Below are 23,442 nucleotides of genomic sequence, written 5' to 3' on the forward strand. Positions count from 1 at the left end.
ATGTCTCAATCAAGGGAGCCCGCGGGCCTGCTCATTATCAGGGTGTTCCTCACCTTTGTACAGCGCTTCTGACTGCCAGATTGCTTAATTATAAGCAATTGCTCTTCTGATCTTAACAAATCTAATATACACCCCAAAGATCTTCCCTTCTGGATAGGTGAAATATTTCCCATGTTTATAAGCTTCATAACACCAAAACACAAAAGACGCAGACAAAGTCCAATGAAAACAGCACAAACAGATTCATTACCACATCAGTGTATACAGACAAATTGACTTTCTCATCAGGTAAATAAGTTACCCTACAAAACAAATGAACTAATTCCAACTAGGCTACCCACCCCCACAAGAGCTAGCTCCCCAATGACCTGGTTCCAAGTGAGCCAATTCCCAAATCAGGTAAACAAATTTACCCTACAAAACAAACGAGCTAATTCCAACTAGGGTGGACTTGCCCCAAGAGAACCAGTTCCCAAATGAGCCGGTTCAGGGTAGAGTCCAATAACACTTTGCCTCTCCAGTACGGTACGCCAAACAAATTTGAAGGAGGAAACAGAACAGGCTCTATCTTGAAAGCAGGACTCCATCTTGGGCCGGACTGTGGACTTTGAGCTATATGCCCAGTATCTATGGAAACAACATACCAACTGGAAAACCAGGCCCCCGGAAGGAAGAGCCCCAGGACTCTCCGTCACCTAAAAGAATACCCTAATTATCTGTGTAACCGAATAGAATCATACATTCTATTATGCTTTGGGGTACAACTGCAAGCCTATTGATAATTGTCCACTGTTAACTACCTAGGCTTAAGGCTTATGAATCACGGGTTAACTTTGATTGTATCTTTCTTTTTCCTTCATTCAGACTAGTTTCAGGGAATTTGGGGGAGGTGGGTTTGGGCACGTCGCTTAGGGTATATAAGGTTTTCACAAAAACTGGTCAGGGTCCTTGGCTAAGAGGAGATTCTGCTTTGGGCCCGGAGGGTAATAAAATGCACTCCACTATCTGCATTGTCCTTCTGAGTGAGTTTGTTTCTCAGAACGCTTGGCTACAATGAATTGACTTGTCCCATAAAGGAAAAGCATAAATTGATAAGAGAAAATGTTCTCAGTGTGCACACTGGAGTGACTTGCCCTCCAAAACTGAGCCTATGAGCTCCTAACACAAAAGGGCACACAAAACAAGCAAACTGGCTATTGGATTGGGTAGACGTACCCTACAAATGAAATCAAGTCCATCAACTCTTGGAAGTTTGTCAGTTCCTTGTTTCAACTGCCAAGCACAGGGGGGCAGTCGGTGCCACTACAGTGAATCTTGAAGAAAATATCCTCAGGACAAATGATCCCAGTACTCCCAGATCAGGGCCAGCTAGCCACCAGCAGCAAGGCACCTGCCTGGCTAAGCCAAATTATTACTGAGTCCAAGCTTGCTCTGCTCACGACATACCAGGCCAGAGATGAGGGGATGAGACAAGGAAGAGACTTTATTCAAAGCCAACTGACCAAGATGACGGCAGGCTATTGCTGCTGTTAAGTAGCTTCAGTCGGGTCCGACTCTGTGTGACCCCATAGACAGCAGCTCACCAGGTTCCCCGTCCCTGGGATTCTCCAGGCAAGAACACTAGAGTGGGTTGCCATTTCCTTCTCCAATGCACGAAAGTGAAAAATGAAAGTGAAGTCGCTCAGTCGTGTCTGACCCTCGGCGACCCCGTGGACTGCAGCCTTCCAGGCTCATCCGTCCATTGGATTTTCCAGGCAAGAGTACTGGAGGCTAGTGCCTTAAAATAACCATCTTGTCAAGGCCTGGCTGCCAGGTTCTTTTACAGATCAGAGATGCATTGGGGAGTGGGGTTGGGGTGGGGGAGGTGAGGAAACAAAGTGAAACTATTAAATTCTTGCAAATGTCCCTAGAAAGGAGCAAGCCTCAGGCAGTTGCACTCCCTTACAGCCTTCACAGTTGGCTCAGTCTCCCTCAGGCAGGCCATCATGTACATTTGACTGGAAAAGGTCAGTTTTCATTCCAATCCCTAAGAAAGGCAATGCCAAAGAATGCTCAAATTACGGCACAATTGCACTCATCTCACACGCTACTATAGTAATGCTCAAAATTCTCCAAGCCAGGCTTCAGCAATACTTGAACCGTGAACTTCCAGATGTTCAAGATGGTTTTAGAAAAGGCAGAGGAACCAGAGATCAAATTGCCAACATCCGCTGGATCATCAAAAAAGCAAGAGAGTTCCAGAAAAACATCTATTTCTGCTTTATTGACTATGTGGATCACAATAAACTGTGGAAAATTCTGAAAGAGATGGGAATACCAGACCACCTGACCTGCCTCTTGAGAAACCTATATGCAGGTCAGGAAGCAACAGTTAGAACCGGACATGGAAAAACAGACTGGTTCCAAATAGGAAAAGGAGTCCGTCAAGGCTGTATATTGTCACCCTGCTTATTTAACTCATATGCAGAGTACATCATGAGAAATGCTGGGCTGGATGAAGCACAAGCTGGAATCAAGATTGCTGGGAGAAACATCAATAACCTCAGATATGCAGATGACACCACCCTGATAGCAGAAAGTGAAGAAGAACCAAAGGGCCTCTTGATAAAAGTGAAAGAGGAGAGTGAAAAAGCTGGCTTAAAGCTCAACATTCAGAAAACTTAAGATCATGGCATCCGGTCCCATCACTTCATGGCAAATAGATGGAGAAACAGTGGAAACAGTGGCAAACTTTTTATTTTGGGGGGGCTCCAAAATCACTGCAGATGGTAATTGCAGCCATGATATTTAAAGACGCTTACTCCTTGGAAGAAAAGTTATGACCAGCCTAGACAGCATATTAAAAAGCAGAGACATTACTTTGCCAACAAAGATCCATCTAGTCAAGGTTATGGTTTTTCCAGTGATCGTGTATGGATGTGAGAGTTGGACTATAAAGAAAGCTGAGTGCTGAAGAATTGATACTTTTGAGCTGTGGTGTTGGAGAAGACTCTTGAGAGTCCCTTGGACAGCAAAGAGATCCTAGCAGTCCATCCTAATGGAGATCAGTCCTAGTTGTTCTTTGGAAGGACTTATGCTGAAGCTGAAACTCCAATACTTTGACCACCTGATGGGAAGAGCTGACTCATTTGAAAAGACCCTGATGCTGGGAAAGATTGAGGGCAGGAGGAGAAGGGGACGACAGAGGATGAGATGGTTGGATGGCATCACCAACTCAATGGACATGAGTTTGGGTAAACTCCAGGAGTTGGTGATTGACAGGGGGACCTGTTGTGCTGCAGTCCATTGGATCACAAAGAGTCAGACATGACTGAGCGACTGAACTGAACTGATAATAACAAAAAATAGATAAAGTCTCAGAAGCAGGTTCAGTGTAAATTTAAAGTTAACCCTTCTCCATTACACTCTGTCCAGGTTGGTGATAGTCCTTTGAATTATGTCTTTTTCATAATGTATAATTCTCTGGTTGCAGGTCAGGAGGCATCTGATCTTTATCCAAAGATAGATTAGTGAGATAAGTTTTAGGAACAAACTTAGAGTGTCCCTTGAGAGCTCAAGTAAATTTTTTAACAATATAACACAAGAGCAAAGAACTAACTGGGAAGTGAGCTTTGGTAAACACAAACCTTAATTCACAAAACTGGAAGTTAATATTTAGTGAAACAAAAAAATTTTTTCATTGTGGGGGCATCAATCTTGCAGCCTGAGAAAACTTTATTCCATGGAATAAAAATGAGGTTCGTCAGGGGGCCTGGAAAAGCCAAGTGTCCCTGACTGTTTGATTTCAACAAGTTATTCATTTAGCCAAAATAACTGTTAGGGGAAGAACAATGACAGAAACCGCCCACAATGATGGAAACTGCCGTCAATGATGGAAACCGCCAGGCATCATCTAACCATATAACCATCTGCATGAATTGTTTTATGACAGGAGGTCCTTGTAAGGAACACAGAACTAATAAGCCACCACCAACCAGAAGAGCTCAGGAATGCTCAAAAGGTGACACCACATGTCCAGCCACCTCCCAGAATCCTCCTTGCTGACATCTACCTTGGCTGAGCGATGACTGCACAGCCAAGAAGGACTCTGAGTCAGAATGTTTGGCCAAAGACAATGCGGAAACTAATCCTATCACCATAAAACCCGAGACCGCAAGCCACCTGGCAGAGCAGTCCTCCTGGGTTCCCTTACCCTGCTGCTCTCCACCCAAGCACCCCTTGCCATTAAAGTCTCTCGCTTTGTCAGCACGGGTGTCTCCCGAGACAATTCACTTCTGAATGTTAGACAGGAGCCTCATTTCGGCCCTGGAAAGGGTCGGGTCGCCTTCCTGAAACAAAACCACGGAAGATGTCAAAGGCAGTACATCTTAGTAAAACTTGTACTACGGACGAAATTCTTTTCTTGGATTCCACTTTCCACAAAACTTCTTTTTACTTTCTGTATCTTTTTCCATTCAGAAACAGTCACCTGTAAGCCAAACTTACAACTCCTGTCCCTACCTTCCCCCGTTTTTTGTTTTTTTGGCTTTAAATCCAAGGCAAGGAGGGCTTTCTGCTTCAAGGACATGATAAGAGTTAACTTCACGTTTTTTTGTTTGTTTGTTTGTTTTTTAAGGCAAGTTTTTAAAAAGCCACCTGGTCTTACTTGCATATGCAAAAATAAGTGATTTTGTAATTTCAAAAGAAATTTTGTCTTAGCCAATTTTCTCCAGAGTCTAAAGAATATTGTGGCTACACTGTCTTTTCTCTTTCAGTGTTCTTAATATTGATATTACCTTTCAGAAGTAGAGATACTTCATATTTAATATGTACACAGACATAAAGAGGTAGACTAGAATTTTCGTTGTTGTTGCTCAGTCACTCAGTCATGCCCAACTCTTTGTGACCCCATGAACTGCAGCACGCCAGGCTTCCCTGTTCTTCACCATCTCCTGGAGCTTGCTCAAACTCATGTCCATTAGGTCGGTGATGCCGTCCAACCATCTCATCCTCTGTCATCCCCTTCTCCTCCTGACTTCAACCTTTCCCAGCATCAGGGTCTTCTCTACTGAGTCAGCTCTTCTTTGCCAAAGAATGCTCAAACTGCCGCACAATTACACTCATCTCACATGCTAGTAAAGTAATGCTCAAAATTCTCCAAGCCAGGCTTCAAACAATACGTGAACCATGAACTTCCAGATGTTCAAGCTGGTTTTAGAAAAGGCAGAGGAACCAGAGATCAAATTGCCAACATTCATTGTATCATCAAAAAAGCAAGAGAGTTCCAGAAAAACATCTATTTCTGCTTTATTGACTATGCCAAAGCCTCTGACTGTGTGCATCACAATAAACTGTGGAGAATTCTGAAAGACATGGGAATACCAGACCACCTGACCTGCCTCTTGAGAAATCTGTATGCAGGTCAGGAAGTGACAGTTAGAACTGAACATGGAACAACAGACTGGTTCCAAATAGGAAAAGGAATACGTCAAGGCTATATATTGTCACCCTGCTTATTTAACTTATATGCAGAGTACATCGTGAGAAACGCTCAGCTCGATGAAGTACAAGCTAGAATCAAGATTGCTGGGAGAAATATCAATAACCTCAGATATGCAGATGACACCACCCTTATGGCAGAAAGTAAAGAGAAACTAAAAATTCTCTTGATGAAAGTGAAAGAGGAGAGTGAAAAAGTTGGCTTAAAGTTCAACATTGAGAAAATGAAGATCATGGCATCCGGTCCCATCACTTCATGGTAAATAGATGGAGAAACAGTGGAAACAGAGGCAGACTCTATTTTTGGGGGGGCTCAAAAATCACTGCAAATGGTGACTGCAGCCATGAAATAAAAAGACCCTTACTCCTTGGAAGAAAAGTTATGACCAACCTAGATAGCATATTAAAAAGCAGAGACAATACTTTGCCAACCAAGTTCCATCTAGTCAAGGCTATGGTTTTTCCAGTAGTCATGTATGGATGTGAGAGTTGGACTCTGAAGAAAGCTGAGCGCTGAAGAATTGATGCTTTTGAACTGTGGTGTTGGAGAAGACTCTTGAGAGTCCCTTGGACTGCAAGGAGATGCAAGCAGTCCATCCTAAAGGAAATCAGTCCTGAATGTTCATTGGAAGGACTTATGCTGAAGCTGAAACTCCAATACTTTGGCCACCTGATTTGAAGGGCTGATTCATTGGAAAAGACCCTGATGCTGGGAAAGATTGAAGGCAGGAAGAGAAGAGGACCACAGAGGATGAGATGGTTGGATGGCATCACCAACTCAATGGACTCAATGGACAACATCACCAACTCAATGGACTCAATGGACAACTCCAGGAGTAACTCCAGGAGTTGGTGATGGACAGGGAGGCCTGGCATGCTGTTGCAGTCCATGGCGTCGCTAAGAGTCAGACATGACTGAGCAACTGAACTGAACTGAACTGTGCTCTGGGAAAAACCCAGGAAAACTGGCCTTCAGATAGTCAGATGTTTTTGGGTAAATATTTTATGACCCCAAATTCTTGCATCTTCTCATACCTAGAGAAACACTAACATCATGAACCAGTGTCTGATCCTGGTTCTCCTGGTAGCCCCTGAGCAGCTTTTCTACTTCTGTTAATCTTTGGGCCATGTACCTTTAACTTTCTTGTTAAGTTTGTTTCTTTTAGAATACAACTAATCTCCAAGTGGTAGTATGACAAGAATATTCTCTGACCAACACCAGACGATGCTGAAACAAATCACTTTATCATTCCATGGACTCTCATCTCCCTCTGTAAATGCACCCTGACAGAGAGCAGGCAAAGAGAACCCAGAGCCCCACAGCACCCCTGTACAGCCTGAGAAGTCAGAGCGGTCATCACCACTTTTCCTTTGATACTGGGTTCCCAAATGCCTGAGAAGGGAAATAGGAAGATAGTTAGACATGAGCCAGGGTATCAAAAGGGGCCAAAGAATTGGCCCTAAAAATAAAGAGGGAAGATTGTGGTGACCCAAGCAGATAAAACCAGGGAGGGTCTTAGAATGCAGGAACAGAAAAACCAGACTCTTATCATCCTTCCCCCCACCCCCCATATTGTAACTATTAACAGATTTCGGGTCCTCCTGAGCAGTATAACCTGTCTCTCCTCCTACCCCTTACAGGGAGAAGGTATTTGACTTACTCTTCCCCACATATGTGCCTCATCCAATCAGCAAATGACTGAAAGACCCCCATCCCATTCCTTGTACCCTGGGTATAAAAGTGTACTAAGGAGCCCTGTTCAACATCAGTTCTCCCTTGAGCTAGCATCTCCCATCATGCCAGATTTTTTTTTATTTCCCTCTCATGTCTGGAAATTCTTTTCCAACCCATGCCTGGACCATGACACATTTTGTGTATTATTGGATTTGGTTAGCTAATATTTTGTTGAGGATTTTTGCATGTATGTTTGTCAAAGCTGTTGGCCTGTAATTTTCTTATTTTGTTGTGTCTTTGTCTGGTTTTGGTGTCAGGATGATGGTGGCTTTGTGAGATGAATTTGGGAGTATTCCCTCTTTAGTGCCTTGGAAGAGTTTCAGAAGGATAGATAGAAGTCCTCTGTGTGCCTGGTAGAATACCCCTGTGAACTAGACTGGGTTAGACTTTTCTTTGCTGAGAGTTTATTCTGTTTTGTTTTTTTAATTACAGATTGAGATACTCTTCTGGTTGTCAGGTCAAATGGTCTAATTCTTCTTGACTCAGTCTTTGCAGTCTGTAAGTTTCTAGAAATTTTTTCATTTTCTAAGTTGTCCAATTTGTTGGCCTATTCAAAGAATATTTTTTTTTTCAGATTTTCATGGTATCTGTTATGTATCTTTTCATTTCTCATTTTATTTGGGTCCTTTCTCTTTTTTATGAATCTGGCTAAAAATGGATAAATTTAACTTTTAAAACAGTTCATGGTTTCTTTGATCTCTTATTTTCTCTCTGATCTTCATTTCTTTTGTTCATCTTGTGCTATGTTTTTTTCTTTTGCTAATTCTTTTATTTGGTAGGTTAAGTTGTTTGAGTATTTTTTTATTTTATTTCTTGAAGGTCTATATTTCTATGAACTTCCCTCTTAGAACTAATTTGTCAGAGTCCAGTAAATTATATAGAGTTATGTTTTCATTTTCACTTGTCTGAGGTATTTCAGTTCCTTTTTGATCTCACTGTTGACACACTGATTCTTTCCAGAAGCATGCTTAGTCTCTACATGTTTGTTCTTTTTCAGTTTGTTTCTTCCGTTGATTAACAGTCAGGAAAATGCTTAATATAAGTTTTATCCCCTTATATTTGTTGAGGTTTATTTCTTAACCTAGTAGATCTATCCTGGAAAATATTCCATGTGCACTTCCAAAAAACTGAAATTCTGCTTTGTTAGATGGTATGACCTATGGGTATCAAGTAAGTCCAACTGATGTATTGTGTCATTTAAGACTATGATTGACTTATTTTTTTTTTTTTTTTACTATCTTATCTGTCTTTCTTTTTAATGTCACTGGGCTGTTAGGCTCCTCCTGTTATCAATCTCTGTCTTCATGTCTATTAATATTTGCTTTATGTATGTTGTTGATGTTTAATTTCTAAGTGTGTCTGACTCTTTGCCACCCCAGGGACTGTAGCCTGCCAGGCTTCTCCATCCACGGGATTTCCCAGGCAAGAATACTGGAGTGGGTTGCTATTTCCTCCTCCAGGGGATCTTCTCAACTCAGGGATTGAACCCACATCTCCTGCATTGGCAGACAGATTCTTTACCACCTAGCCACTAGGGAAGCCCTTTTTTATATGTTAGGTGATCTTATATTAGATGTGTCTTTGTTAACAAACACTCTCTTCTTGCACTGACCCTTCAACCATTATATAATGCTCTTTTTGCCTTTTTGTCCTTTGATTTAAAGTCTGTTTTGTCTGACAGGAGTATTGCTACTCCTGCTTTCTTGCATGAAATCTTTCTCTATCCTCTCAGTTTCTGTCTCTGTGTATCCTTCACCATGAAATGAGTCTGTTATAGGCAGCCTATTGAAGGGTCTTGTTTTTTTAATTTAGTCAGACACCCTATGTCTTTTTGCTTTTCAAAGCTATTTTTAGCCACTGGAGAGCATATGCTTATTTACTGACAGCAATTCAGTGTACATAAAATGACTAAATTCCACAACTCTTGCTAATTGTAAGTAACAGCAGAATGTTGAATAATGTTGATTCCAATTGCGAATGCTTTGATGCATATTTTAAATAGGATTGGCTTACCTGTAAATAAAATATTGCTACTGAAGGTAAAAGAACATTATTAACCCAGGCTTCCTGCATTGCAGGCGGATTCTTTACCATCTGAGTCACCAGGGAAGCCCAAAGAATATAAAACAGTATCAAAGTTTCAGCTTCCCAGGTGGTGCTAGTGGTAAGGAACCCACCTGCCAATTCAGGAGACCTGAGAGATGTGGGTCTGATCCCTGGGTCGGGAAGATCCCCTGGAGAAGGGAATGGCAAACCACTCCAGTATTCTTGGCTGGAGAATCCCATGGACAGAGGAGCCTGCTGGGCTACAGTCCATAAGGTTGCAAAGAGTTGGACATGACTGAAGCGACTTAACACACAATATCAAAGTTAAAGTATGATTTGGGTATTTGGGGGCAGTTTTCTTTGTAATCTAATTTTTCATATTCAGATAGTTTATTGTCAATGTTATGTTAGTTCAGGTACACAGCAAAGCAGCTCAGGTATACATCCACATATATCCATCTGTTTCAGATTTGTTCCTCATATAGATAATCACAGAATATTGAGTTGAGTTCCCCGTGCTATACAGTAGGTCTTTGTTGATTATCTATTTTATATATAATAGTATATACGTTTGTTAATTTCAAACTCCTAATTTATCCCTCCCCTGCGTGCCTTGCCCATTTGGGAACCATTAGTTTATTTCCAAAATCTGTGGAAAATCCCATGGACAGAGGAGCCTGGTGGGCTACAGTTCATGGGGTTGCAAAGAATCAGACACAACTTAGCAACTAAACAAGAAAAACAATTTCAACCTTATTTACTCCTAAATGATATTTTCAGAGGAAGTAAGAAGCTATAGTTCAGTTAATTTTCTAAACACACAGTGGATTTTGACACAACTAATTATTCACTTAAGTGGGCAGTAAATTTTCTAGTTGCCATTGGACAAAAATCAAAGCATATTTTAAAATACACATAAATCTGTCTGTGTTTAAAGGACTGCCCTTTTAAGGAAATTTAACATTTTATTTATCTTAATAGTATGTCAGAAGCATTTATTTTAAAACTATGATTTCTAAGATTTTATATATAATTATATACATGTATGCAGAGGAGATCCAATCAGTCCATTCTGAAGGAGATCAGCCCTGGGATTTCTTTGGAAGGAATGATGCTAAAGCTGAAACTCCAGTACTTTGGCCACCTCATGTGCGAAGAGTTGACTCATTGGAAAAGACTCTGATGCTGGGAGGGATTGGGGGCAGGAGGAGAAGGGGACGACAGAGGATGAGATGGCTGGATGGCATCACTGACTCGATGGACATGAGTCTGAGTGAATTCCGGGAGTTGGTGATGGACAGGGAGGCCTGGCGTGCTGCGATTCATGGGGTCTCAAAGAGTCGGACACGACTGAGTGACTGAACTGACCTGAACTGAACTTATGCAGAAGAGATTAGATAGATAATAAATAGATGATAGATAGACATGATAAATAGATGATAGGCAGAGACAGAGGAGGAGAGAGTGAGGGCGGATTGGGGGACAGGAAGAGAGAACTGGCAACCCCAAGGCTTGGCTGTGCTGTAAGCTGCAGAGAACAGTATGTCAGTGATCTGTAAAGCTCCTGTATTCTCAGTTTTAAGTAGTAAACTAACTTTGTAGTTGTTTCCAACTCTTCTGCTGTATTTCCTTAGACACACATTTTTAGGCTACAATGGACTTACTAATGGACTAAATCCCATTTCAGCTCACACCTGCCACCAGCCTGAAGCACCAGCCCATGCACACATTGAGAGCTGTCGACCTCCCCTCCTTTGACTGCACATTGGTGTACACCTGCCATCTGGGGTTCTTCCTCTCAGGTGGACCTGAGCACAGCACATGTAAAGCAGACATGAAATGGACAGGGAAGGCCCCTGTCTATAAAAGTAAGTCCCTGGTGAGAAGTGAGAGTGGGTCCCTGCAGAGCAGGTGAGTGTCAGTTGCCCACCAGGCTCATGTCCAGGTGGAAGACCCCCAGGTAGTGACCTCTTAGAGGCGCTGTTCATCACCCTACCCCAGCTCAAATCCATGCGTGCTGTGTGTGAGCTCTGTGTGAGAATATGTGTGCAGTCTGTTGGGTGCAGAGGCGGCACAGGCTAATGAGAGGTGCAGATCTCACTGTTTGCAAGTCACATTTTAAGTCAAAGAGAAGCCCACTATGAGTTAAAAGGACAATAAAATGCAGTATGTCTTTGGAAAATGTGTTTTATAATGAAAATGGGCAAATATCACCAGTGTTGGTGAATATATAACATAAGTCTGTTACTTTTGAGACCACAGCTGTTAGTGGTAGGATATAAGTTTATGTGTCCCTGCCATTGGTTCTGCTTTTTAAACTTACAAAAATGATGAATGCCAGAATGATGCACTAATGACTCACAAAGTTGTGTATTTACAAATAAAAGGAACACCGAGTCAGAGCTGACAGCATGACATCTTCAGCTTCACCACCAAACCATGCTTAGACCTGATAGCTAAGCAGCAGAAACAGACATGACAGAGTGTGACACAGTCCGTGCCTTTAGCGGTAGCTTCTTGAAGCTTCTTTTAGTTCTCATTTTTGAAAGAAACAGTTCTCCTTCTGTGAGTTAGAATTCCACAGGAAACACATCTCTGCCCTCAGGATTCTCCCTGAAACCTACTTCTGCCCTCAGAATTCCAACAGACACCATCTTTCTACCCCTCAGGATCCCTGGGAAACCAGTACGGCCCAAGGGGAAGCCTCGGAAACAGCCTTCATCTGGGGGGAATCCCCGAGAGATCACCACGTGTCCATGGGGAATCCGCTGGACACCACTTTCCCCTGGTGGGGAATCCCTGGGAAGCCATGTCCTTCTGGTGGGGAAAGCCTTAGATAAAACCTTGTGCCCTCAGAATTCCTCAGGACATCCCTGTCTGTCAGTGGGGAATCCCCTGGACACCACCAACTGTCCTCAGAATATCCCGGGAAACCCCCTTCAGTCAGTGGGGAATCCCCCGGACACCACCTTCTGTCCCCAAAATATCCCGGGAAATCTCCTTTGTCAGTGGGGAATCCCCTAGACACATCTTCTGTCCTCAGAATATCCTGAAAAAAAAAAAAAAAACCCTTCAGTCAGTGGGAATCCCCCGAACAACACCTTCTGTCCTTACAATATCCCGGGAAATCACCTTCTCTCGGGGCAAGCCCCTGGACACCACCTACTGTCTTCAGATTATCCTGGGAAATCCCCTTCTGTCCGAGGGGAATCCCCCAGACACCACGTTCTGCAATCAGAATGTCCCAGGAAACCACATTCTGTCAGTGGGGAGACCCGTGGACATCAAATTCTTATCAGAGAATGTCCCAGGAAACCTCCTTCTGTCAGTGGGGAATCCCCCGGGCACCAACTTCTGTCCTCAGAATATCCTGGGAACTCCCTTGTGTCAGGGGGAAATCCCCTGGACACTGTATTCTGACCACAAAACATCCCAGGAAACCCCTTCTGTCAGTGGGGAATCTTCCAGACACAATCTTCTGCCCTCAGTAACCCTGGGAAATCCTGTTCTATCAGGGGGGAATCCCCCAGACACCACCTTCAGTCCTCAGAATATCCCAGGAAACCCTCTTCTGTCAGTGGGGAATGCCCTGGACATCACCTTCTGTCCTCAGTAACCCTGGGAAATCCCCTTCGATCAAGGGGAATCCCCTGGACACCACCTTCTGTCCTCAGAAGATCTCAGGAAACTCCCTTCAGTTGCTGGGGAATCCACCGAACTCTACCTTCTGCCTTCAGAATTTATCAGGTAATTCCCTTCTGTCAGTGGGGAGTCCTCTGGACACCATCTTCTCTGCTCAAATTCCCAAGGAAATCACTTCTGTCAGTGGGGAACCCCCCCAGACACCACCTTCTGTCCTTAGAATATCCCGGCAAATCCCCTTCTGTCAGTGGGGAGTCCCGTGGACATCACCTTCTATCCTAAGAATATCCCAGGAAGCTCCCTTCTGTTGATAGGGAATCCCCCGGAAACTACCGTCTGCCCTCAGAATTTCCCAGGAAACCCACTTCTGTCAGTGGGGAGTCCCCTGAACACCATCTTCTCTGCTCAGATTCCCAAGGAAATCCCTTCTGTCAGTGGGGAATCCCCCAGATACCACATTAGGTCCTCAGAATATCCCAGAAAACCCCCTTTGGTCAGTGGGGAAGCCCCCAGACACCACCTTCTATCCTCAGAATATCCTGGGACACCCTTTTCTGTGAGTGGGGAATCCCCCAGAAACCACCTTCTGTCCTCAGAATATACCAGGAAAATCCTTCTGTCAGTGTGGAATCCCCAAGACACCACCTTCTTTCCTCAGAATATGCCAGGAAACCCCCTTTTGTCAGTGGGGACTTCCCAGGACACCACCTTGAATCCTCAGAATATCCCAGGAGACCCCCTTCTGTTAATGGGGAATCCCCTGGACACCACCTTCTGTCCTCAGTATATCCCCCAAATCCCCTTCTGTCAGTGGGGAATCCCCTGGACATCACCTTCCGTCCTCAGTAACACTGGGAAATCCCCTTCTATCAAGGGGAATCCCCAGGACACCATGTTCTGTGCTCAGAATATCCCGGGAAACCCCCTGTTGTTAGTGGGGACTCGCCAGGACACAACCTTCAGTCCTCAGAATATCTCAGGAAACCCCCTTCAGTTGATGGGGAATCCGCCAGACACTACCTTCTGCCCTAAGATTTTCCCAGGAAAGTCCCCTCTGTCAGTGGGGAGTCCTCTGGACACCATCTTCTCTGCTCAGATTCCCAAGGAAATCACTTCTGTCAGCGGGGAGTCCTGTGGACACCACCTTCTATCCTCAGAATATCCCGGGAAGTCCCCTTCTGTCAGTGGAAAATCCCCTGAAGCCCACCTACTGTCCTCAGAATATCCCGGGAAATCCCCTTCTGTCAGTGGGGAATCCCCTGGACATCACCATCTGCTCATCTGGAATCCATCGCAAACTCCGTTATCCGTCAGGCATTCCTGGAAATCTTCTTTCATGGAGAATATCCCCGAAACCCGCTTCTACTCCTCAGGAATCCCCAGGAATCCTCATTCTGCCCCTCAAGAATGCTCCTGGGAACCCCCTTGTTAAACTCAGAATCCTCTGTAAACCCCTTTTTGTCGGCGGGGAATCCCCCAGAAACCTATCCGCGGGGAATTCCTCGGTAACCCTCTTTTGCCCCAAGGAGTCCCCATAAACCCCTTTCTCTCTGTCAGGATTTCTCTGGAATCCTCCAACTCTTTTAGAATTCCCCAGAAACAACCCTCTGTGTGTCTGAATCCCCTCAGAAATCTCTCTGTGGAATTCATATTAGGAATTATATACTTAACTTTTCTCTTGGCCCTTTCTCACAGAAATAGTTGAACACATACTTTTAAAAAGTGATAATCTGTAGTTTGATACAAAACTATGAAAGCGAAGAGATTATGAGTTAAATCTAAGTTGATTTAAATTTTGCAGGGGAAGTATTTTGATGTTGTTCACTACTACCTCATGAGTTCATTGATCGTGTAAACCACCTTTCTCTTGTGGGTAGGAGATCCCACAAAGGAGTGAGAAAGGATATATACACCCTTCTTTAGAAGGCTGTCTGTTATAACACACTGAATTCACAAGTTATATCCAAATTGATTTCCACTAAGAAACTCAGATTTCCCTCAAAAGCAAAGGATATTCTACTGTGAATGTATGGGTTTAAAGTAGGGATGTATATGATATTCCTATTTTGTGCATTCAAGAAATCTGGAGAAATAAACATTGCTTCAGTTTGACATTTTTTCAAACTTATTAAAAATGTTTTTTGAAAGTGATAATTTGTGTCTTTTTACTTGTAGGTAAAGGAATGAGAGAAGCTTATGAAACAGTTACTAAAACTCCAGGTTTGTATACCAGAACAGTTACAGATTTAAATAAAGTAAGATCTGTTCTCTACTATGCTCTGTGCAACCAAATAAACAAATTTCTGATTCCTTTACTCCATGAAAAAGTTAATGTTTCAGTTATTTAAAACGCCAAGCCCACACATGTTCCTGTTTCTCTTATAACTGTGTTTTAGTAATGGAATAAGAATGCTTTACTTAAAAGGAAAACCTGTTTTGTTTTATTAAAAGGTGCCTTGGACACTTTGCAGGCAGAAGTGGACATCAGATGTTGACCCAGAACGTAGTATACTAGAAAACCTATAAACAGGGTTGTGTGTCTTTCCTCCGCACAGAAAGCTACAGTAAACAAGATATCATGACAGCATCAGCTGTGCATTCCAGCAGTTCAAATGTGGGGCTATATCCTTCCCCAAGTATCTCCAGCCTCAGACATCTTCTGCCTCCAAGATATTAATTCTCATTTTCTGTTGTGTGTGGTACCTTGCTTAATGCACGCTGTAGCAAACGGAAAGGCACGGGTTTATTTCCTAATGAAGATGTTCATTACTCCAAATCACCTGGCCTGTTGTATCTGTTATAAATTTACAGAATATTTAAACAAGACAGTGTGTCCCCAAATTATAATGTAAGCCAAACTTAAAAAAAATAGAACAGAAAACACTTAGATGAGTTACGTTTTCTGGTGTTTACTTTATTCAGGTGTTCACACTGGTTTCTTAGACATAAACTCTGTTCCAGGATCAAATGCAGAGAGAGTATATGAAATACTATAGTTCAGTCACAGGTGCTGGGTTTTGCATTTAATTCTTAGATGAGGCAAAAAGCTCCAACATGGTTAAAGGAATTCATGAATTGTACACCATAAAGTACCTACTTTAAAATTTTAAAATTAAGACCTACCATAAACTCTTTTCTGGACTATTCTATGTAAATATTATTTAAAAATCAAATACAGAAATCAGTGCTCTATCCAGGCAACATTTTCTTCCATGGAAGGAAATACAATGGGTGGTGGTGGTGATGTGTTTGTTTTGTTTGCTGGTTTTGTCATGGGCAGTGAAAAGTCTGCAGGCTTTTTTAAAATTTATTTTTAACTGAAGCATAATTGCTTTGGTTTCTACCAAATATCAATATGAATCAGCCACAGAGCTGCAGACCACGTCAGTGTGCCCATCCTCTCTTAAGGGAAGCATGATGAAATGGGCTTCTGTGTTTAGGGGCACAGTCTCACACCTCCACTGTGGTGGTTACCTTACGCTGCAAACCACCAGCAACAGGTCAGAGGACAGGGACCCAAAAAGATCCTCCATGTCCCCAGTGGTCACAGCTGAGCACAGCTAAGCCACCCTGCAGACCTGCTGGTGTGGCTCCCACCGCCCAGCCTGGCTGGCCCACCTGACCCTCCAGTGAAAGGACCTCGACGGGCAAACGTCCCCTAGGGCTGGAAAGAAAAGCACAACCAGGGACACTGTGCTTTGTCCTCATCACGTTGTGGCCATAAGTGCATTTGAGACGTAACATGAACTCACCCTTGAAAAGAAATCGCATGAAAAGAGGTCAGTTCCGCTAAATATGAGAAATGCAAATTGAAACCACAGGAAGGAATCGCCTCACAGCACTCAGAATGGCCGGTGTCAGAAACTTGACAAACACTAACTGATGGAGAAGGCGTGGAGAAGAGGGAATAGCCTCTCCAGTGCTGGCAACAGACATTGATAAGAGACCCTGTGAAGGATTGTGAGAGGCTTATTAAAACAAAGAAAACAGGAATGAGGTTAGAACACGCTCTAACACCATACACGAAATGAACTCCAAATCATAAGTATCTAAAGGTCAGAAGGGATTCTATGAAAGAAGGAAAACATAGGCAGGAAATGTGAGGATGGATATAAACTTCAAGGTCTTTTTGGGTTTGGATGACTTCATTGCAAGGTCTTTTGGAATTCATCTCCTAGCGCAATGAGAAATAAACCCAAACCAGGAAAACACGACCTACTTCAATTTCAAAGCAGGTGTCCAAAAAAGTAAATCTTCAGGAATGAAGAAGGCAACCCGGAAGGCAAAGAAATATTTGAAAAACCAAGATACACACAAGCAGTTCATCTGTAAAACCAACACAAAGCTCACAATTCATTAATATTTCAATAAAGTGGATTCCATAAAAATATTGCATCCCTATGCTGTATCACAACCCACATAGTTGTATTAATCAACTGCACTTCAATTACAAAAAAATATGGGATGTATAGCTACAAACACAAAACTAGAAGGAAAAAGGAACAAATGAAAACGGGAAATGTTATACAATACAAAAAGCAATTGAGAAATCACTTTGGATGAGGTTATGAAAAATCACACAATAGATGGGCCGTTTGAATCTTTGTTTCAGAAACAACTAACTAGTCAAAAGAAGACAATGTATCTACCAGCAAGATAAATAAGGCCAAGAAAGCCTTATTTAATGGGAAAGTCACATTTTACCAAGCCCACGTTCTGATAATACATCATAAGATACATTAAAAATTTGATGATATTTCAAAAACAATTCAAAAGGTGTTAACTCTGAAGATGTATTTCCCATATTTTTATCTGTGCCACAAGCTTCCGGGCTGCAGCATAGAAAATCTGGGCCTCAATGTCCATGCTGAAATAGGGAGAAGTTCTTATTTCAGGCCAGCAACACTGCACCCCAAGTTCCTAGGCTGAAATGAAGAAAAGTTCCTATCATCTCAGGCTGGCAACTGTGTGCCCCAAGTTCCTGGGCTGAAATAGGGAAAAGTTCCTATTATTTCAGGGTGGCAACTCTGTGCTTCAAGTTCCTGGGCTGCAACAGGGAAAAGTTCCTATTTTAGCCCAGAAACTCTGCACCACAGGTTCCCGGGCTGAAATAGGAAAAAGTTAGTATGTCAGGTCGACAACTCTGCTGGCTGAAAGGTGAACAAAAATCTCTTTCACATTATACTGTTTCTGAGAATTTTTTCAGGAGAATTTATTTACATATTCTCATCTAAGGCAAGGTTGTCAGAAACACAAAGAAAACTGCCACAGGAAATCACACTTAATTTCCATCTAAAATAAGACAAATGGAGTTATCTATTAAACAGAAAGAGACTCACAAATCCAGAAAGTAAGGATGCCTGTGGGGATTTGGTTGTGGGTGTTGCCAAATTGAAGTAGAAATTAAGAAATAAAATTCACTATGTACATGTAAGAAAAATAATAGGATATCATATGCAGCAGAGAGAACTATAACCCAGATTTTTGCAATATGTTTAGATGGTATATATTCCATGAAAATATTGACTCACTCTTTTGTATCCCAAAGCAAATAGAGTAATGTGAATCAACTGTACCTCAACTGAAAAAGAGAGTGGATGGATGGCTACAAACACCAGAAATAATCAAGAATGAAGGTTCACAAAATAAAAATGGGAAAAGTTTAGGAATAGAAACTCCCATCAAGAAATTATTTTGGATGGGAGTACTAAAAATCTCCATTGGTTCACTCACTAGAAGTAATACTATGGAGGATCTTTAGAAAACAAAACACGGAAGTGCATGAGGAAACAGCAATTATGTGCCTGGCATACAGTCAGGGAAAAGAAACGTTTTCAAAGACAAGGGTACCCATGCCATCCCTGCCAGACGGGTTTCCAAAGAAAGTACACTGGGGCAAAACTAAGGGTACAAGGACACGGAAACAAATAAAGACAATGGGTTCCATATACAAATGGTATATGCATCAGCCACAGGGAAGAATGAAACGATGCCACGTTCAGGCGCAGGCAAGAAGGTAGAGATGATCATAGCAAGTGCGGTAAGAGAGACATGGAGTGAAAAACAGAAAATGATGTCACGTGTAGGTGGAATCTAAAAATGGATACATAGGAGCTCTTTGAGCCAAGAAAAACAGTTCACAGACTTAGAAAAAGCTCATCTCACTTACTGTTCAGATCAGATCAGATCAGTCGCTCAGTCGTGTCCGACTCTTTGCGACCCCATGAATCGCAGTACGCCAGTCCTCCCTGTCCATCACCAACTTCTGGAGTTCACTCAGACTCACGTCCATTGAGTCAGTGATGCCATCCAGCCATCTCATCCTCTGTTGTCCCCTTCTCCTCCTGCCCCCAATCCCTCCCAGCATCAGTCTTCTCCAATGAGTCAACTCTTCGCATGAGGTGGCCAAAGTACTGGAGTTTCAGCTTCAGCATCATTTGTTCCAAAGAAATCCCAGGGCTGATCTCCTTCAGAATGGACTGGTTGGATCTCCTTGCACTCCAAGGGACTCTCAAGAGTCTTCTCCAACACCACAGTTCAAAAGCATCAATTCTTCGGCGCTCAGCCTTCTTCACAGTCCAACTCTCACATCCATACATGACCACAGGAAAAACCATAGCCTTGACTAGACGAACCTTTGCTGGCAAAGTAATGTCTCTGCTTTTGAATATGCTATCTAGGTTGGTCATAACTTTCCTTCCCAGGAGTAAGCATCTTTTAATTTCATGGCTGCAGTCACCATCTGCAGTGATTTTGGAGCCCAGAAAAATAAAGTCTGACACTGTTTCCACTGTTTCCCCATCTATTTCCCATGAAGTGATGGGACCGGCTGCCATGATCTTCGTCTTCTGAATGTTGAGCCTTAAGCCAATCTTTTCACTCTCCTCTTTCACTTTCATCAAGAGGCTTTTGAGTTCCTCTTCACTTTCTGCCATAAGGGTGGTGTCATCTGCATATCTGAGGTTATTGATATTTCTCCCGGCAATCTTGATTCCAGCTTGTGTTTCTTCCAGTCCAGCATTTCTCATGATGTACTCTGCATATAAGTTAAATAAACAGAGAGAAGAAAGGTGTTGGGTACTTAGAAATAAGCTAATTCTCTAATGTGCACATTCCTATTTAGAAAATAAGCCACAAGGACCTACTGGATAACACTAGGAATAATAGTCCAGTTTTTGTCATAATCTATACAGAAACATTCAGAAAGCGAAGATCATGGCATCTGGCCCCATCACATCATGGGAAATAGATGGGGAAACAGTGGAAACAGTGTCAGACTTTATTTTTTGGGGCTCCAAAATCACTGCAGATGGTGATTGCAGCTATGAAATTAAAAAACACTTACTCCTTGGAAGGAAAGTTATGACCAACCTAGATAGCATATTGAAAAGCAGAGACATTACTTTGCCAACAAAGGTCTGTCTAGTCAAGGCTCTGGTTTTTCCAGTGGTCATGTATGGATGTGAGAGTTGGACTGTGAAGAAAGCTGAGTGCCGAAGAATTGATGCTTTTGAACTGTGGTGTTGGAGAACTCTTGAGAGACCCTTGGACTGCAAGGAGTACATTCTAAAGGAGACCAGTCCTGGGTGTTCTTTGGAAGGAATGATGCTAAGGCTGAAACTCCAGTACTTTGGCCACCTCATGCGGAGAGTTGACTCATTGGAAAAGACTCTGATGCTGGGAGGGATTGGGGGCAGGAGGAAAAGGGTAGTACAGAGGATAAGAAGGCTGGATGACATCACTGACTCAATGGACATGAGTTTGAGTGAACTCCGGGAGTTTGTGATGGACAGGGAGGCCTGGTGTGCTGCAATTCATGGGGTTGCAAAGAGTCAGACATAACTGAGCGACTGAACTGATACAGGAACAGTCCCTGAAATACAGCATATGCACATCAATGTGTGAGTGAATCAAGTGACTATGAATTTAAAAAATTTTAAAAAACCCACTGCCTTGTAATTCACCTATATACTCAAGTTCAAATAACTGGATAAACACAATAAATATAGAAACATATGCTGATTCTATTTCCCTCATCTCATGGTTACCTTGACTAATCTCTTGGTAATTCTGGATTATCTCAGTAATCTCTGGAGACTGGGCAGGCTTGGGTCCCAAGGCTGGATTGTTTTGGGGCTCAGGGTCCTGGGAGGCTATGGTAGGCAGTGTGACCCCACGATGTTTGTGGAGTGCCTCTTGCCCTCTGCAGAATCCCTCAATCTCTAGGTACTGGTGATGTAAATGAAGAGATTTGAATTAATGTAGACACACATATATGTATCCAATAGATGACCCAGAACGACCTACTGAATAGCAGGTGGAAGTTTACTGAACACACTGTAATCACCTAGATGGTAACAGGAACTTGAAAGAGAATAGATAAACATATCAAGTTCCTATACACTTGAAATACACATTAAATCAGAAATCACTTCTATTCCAATAAATAATCACACAGAAATCAGAAATCACTTCTATTCCAATAAAAAAATCACACAGGCAGTGGGGGGAATCTTGTGGGATGAGTAATTCTGCCTTGTGGCCATTTTCTGTAACAACAGCCTGAAAAGCTGTGCTGATGGGCATTGGATATTCTCAAGGCCAAAGGTCTGAAAGTAAAAAACAGCTGATCTCAACAAACGTCCAAGGGGTGGTCATCAGAAAAGAATTTAAAACAGGGTTGAGTTACAGGAAGCTGTATCAAGAGGTAACATGAACTCACCCTTGAAAAGGAATCACATGAAAAAAGGTCAGTTCCACTAAATATGAGAAATGCAAATGGAAACCGCAGGAAGGAATCGCCTCACAGCACTCAGAATGGCCGGTGTCAGAAACTTGACAAACACTAACTGATGGAGAAGGCATGGAGAAGAGGGAATAGCCTCCCCAGTGCTGGCAACAGACATTGATAAGAGACACTGTAAAGGATCATGAGAAGCTTATTAAAACAAAGAAAACAGGAATGAGGTTAGAACACACTCTAACACCATACACGAAATGAACTCCAAATCATAAGTATTAAAGGTCAGGAGGGATTCTATGAAAGTCTTAAGGAAAACATAGGCAGGAAATGCGAAGATGGATATAAACTTCAAGGTCTTTTTGGGTTTGGATGACTTCATTGCAAGGTCTTTTGGAATCCATCTCCTAGCGCAATGAGAAATAAACCCAAACCAGGAAAATGCAACCTACTTCAATTTCAAAGCAGGTGTTCAAAAAAGTAAACCTTCAGGATTGAAGAAGGCAACCCGGAATGCAAAGAAATATTTGCAAACCAAGTTATACACAAGCAATTCATCACTAAAACCAACAAAAGCTCACAATTCGTTAATATTTTAATAAAGTGGATTCCGTAAAAATATTGCAAAAAATCCCCTATGCTGTATCACAATACACATAGTTGTGTTAATCAACTGTACTTCATTACAAAAAAATATGGGGTATATAGCTACAAACACAAAAGAAAATAGAAGAAAAAAGGAACAAAGCGAAAATGGGAAATGTTATACAAGAAACAATTGAGAAATTACTTTGGATGAGATTATTAAAAATCATACAAACTAGATGGACCATTTCAACCTCTGCTTCAAAAAGAATTAACCAGTCAAAAGAGGCCAATGAATCTACCAGCAAGATAAATAAGGACAAGAAAGCCATGGGAAAGTCACATTTTACCAAGCCCACGCTCAGACAATGAGTGCCATCATAAGATACATAAAAATTTTGATGATTTTTTTCAAAAGGTGTTAACTCTGAAGATGTATTTCCCTAACATTTATCTGCATGCCAAGGTTCTGGGCTGAACTATGGAAATCCTGGGCCCCAAATTTCCGGGCAGAAATAGGGAAAAGTTCCTGTTACAGGCGGGGAACTCTGTGCCCCTGGTTTCCAGGCTGAAATAGGGGGACAAGTTCTTATTTCAGGCAGGGAACATGGTGCCCCAGGGTCCGGGGCTGAAATAGAGGGGGACGTTCCCATTTCAGTTGGTGTACTCGATGCCCCAGGTTCCCGGGCTGAAACAGGGGTGAAAATTCATAACTTAGGTGGGGAACTGGGTGCCCTAGTCTCCCAGGCTGAAATAGGGGGACAAGTTCCTATTTTAGGCAGGGAACACAGTGCCCCAGGTTTCCAGGTTGAAATCAGGGGATAAGGTTCTATTTCATGTGGGGAACTGGGTTCCCCTAGGTTCCTGGGCTGAAATAGGGGGGAGAGTTCCTAATTGAGGCAGGGAACTCAGTACCCCTGCTTCCCAGGCTGAAATAGGGGGGAAAGTTCCAATCTCAGGCAGGAAACTCTGCCCCAGGTTCCCAGGCTGAAATAGGAAAGATTCCTCTTTCAGGCCAGCAACTCTGCACCCCATGTTCCCAGGGTGAAACAGAGAAATCAAATCCCACCTGTCAGACTGGCCATCCTCACAAGTCTACAAACAATAGATGCAGGAGACAACCGGCAGGTGAGGTAACCCCACTACATGGTCAGTGGAAATGGACATATATTTCCTTTCTGTAATGACAGAAATACAGATTAAAACCACAATGCTA

The sequence above is a fragment of the Bos indicus x Bos taurus genome, chromosome 10 (assembly GCF_003369695.1).
Source record: "Bos indicus x Bos taurus breed Angus x Brahman F1 hybrid chromosome 10, Bos_hybrid_MaternalHap_v2.0, whole genome shotgun sequence".
NCBI classification, from domain to species: Eukaryota; Metazoa; Chordata; class Mammalia; order Artiodactyla; family Bovidae; genus Bos; species Bos indicus x Bos taurus.